Consider the following 1,835-nt stretch of genomic DNA (forward strand, 5'->3'; position numbering starts at 1 on the left):
TGAGCATCATGTTTAAATTTTTGAAACCTGAACTGAGGAATTTAGAAGCCTCAAAACCCTAAATAAAAGAAGGGCAAAAACCCTAAAAATCTCATTCATTGTTCCAAAATGCTCTTCTTAAATGTTTGATAATTTTTGGCAAGGGTTCTGGTCCCAACCAAAATATTGAACATTTTTAAGGATTTATTTTTGGGACTTTGAATTTAAATCAATACTATTTTGAATTTGAACTTATATCCAAATATTACTGAATATATGTTCAAATAACTGAAACATTTTTATGTGCTTTGGTATAATTCCATTGTGCTAAATAAAATGTTCAGGGGAATTTTGTCACTGTTTTTGAATTTGTTTTATTTCAAAACAGTGGCAAAAGATTAAATAAAAACAAAACAGAAGAAAAAAATAAAAAGAACAGAGCCTACCCGGCCTCACCGTGCAGCCCACCAGAGCCGGCCCAGCTCCTGTGCTGGTCCAGCACTGTGTGGCCCAGCCCACCTCCTCCTCCCTGTCGCCTTCCTCCTCGCGCCAGTAGGCAGAGGAGGGACACGGCGCGCGCGCCCGAGCTCGCCACGCCACCACCCTGCTCGTCTGCATCGCCTGGCCACCGCGACGCCGCGCGTCGTCTCCTCGGCGCCGCCCCGACCCCCCTGGACCCCCTCGCTCTCTCCCTCTCCCTTGTATCTCTCCTCTGCTTCCTCTCTCTCTCACTCGCCGAGCGCAGCCGCAGCCGCGCCACCGTAACGCCGCGGCCACCGTCTCCCCCTCGACCCCTCGCTGTGCTTGCGAGCTCCGCCTCGACCCCCTCTTCCTCCCCACCGATCCACGGCCCTCCGGAAGCCCTGCATCGCCGCCCACGTCGCCGTTCCCCTCCTCGGCCACCGGAGATCGTCGCCGTCGATTCGCTGCACTCCGGCCGCCCCCGAGCCCACTAACCCTCCCTACAGCTCCGCGGTGAGCCTCCGTGCAGAACCCCTCTCTCTCCCCTCGCGTTTGCGAGCTCTAGGCCATAGCTCCGCCGCGGCCGAACTCCGACCGCCGCTGACCTCGTCACCGCCGTCACTACAGCCGCTTGAGCTCGTCTCGGAGCGTGTCACCGCACTCAGGAAGCCACCAGGAGCCTAACGCATATCCTAACTCGCCCTCCCGTGCACCACAGCGCCAACCCCGCACTCACCGAACTCCGGCACCGCCGCGAGCTCCGTTCCGGCGAGCCCCGGCGTTCCCGTAGCCTCCCACCTACCCCATCAGATGCGGGAGAGCCCGGGCTATGCCCCGGTGCCCTCAGCCGCCGCCTCCGTCGCCTTTAGCGCAAGTCCGGCGTGCCCCCGCCGTGCTCTGTGGTCGTCGCCGGCTAATCTCCGGCCAGCTGACGTGGCTGGCTTAATTAGCCACTAACCACCGCATCGTGTCACAGACAGCCGGGCCCCACCGCCTAACTAACCGGCTAACTAAAATAGATTAGGTTTAATCTAATTGCAGTGGCCCCACGCGTCAGCTTTGACCGCGCTGACGTGGCCTTTGACCCGGCCCCACCTGTCATTGACACTAACTAGCCCTGTGCCACTGACGTGTGGCCCCCACATGTCAGGTTTGACCTGGACCCGCCCTGTTGACCTGATGACGTCAGGATAAGGTCATGCTGACGCAATAATTCCTTTCTGGAATTAAAATAAATTAGGAAATAATTTATAAATTCCAGAAAATTGTATAAACTTCTAAAAATCATAGAAATTCAACCGTAACTCCAAATTAAATAATTTATATATGAAAAATTATCAGAAAAATTCAAGGAATCCATCTGTACCATTTTCATGCATGTTAGAACAACTTAT

The sequence above is a fragment of the Triticum dicoccoides genome, chromosome 5B (genome assembly GCF_002162155.2).
Source record: "Triticum dicoccoides isolate Atlit2015 ecotype Zavitan chromosome 5B, WEW_v2.0, whole genome shotgun sequence".
NCBI lineage: Eukaryota > Viridiplantae > Streptophyta > Magnoliopsida > Poales > Poaceae > Triticum > Triticum dicoccoides.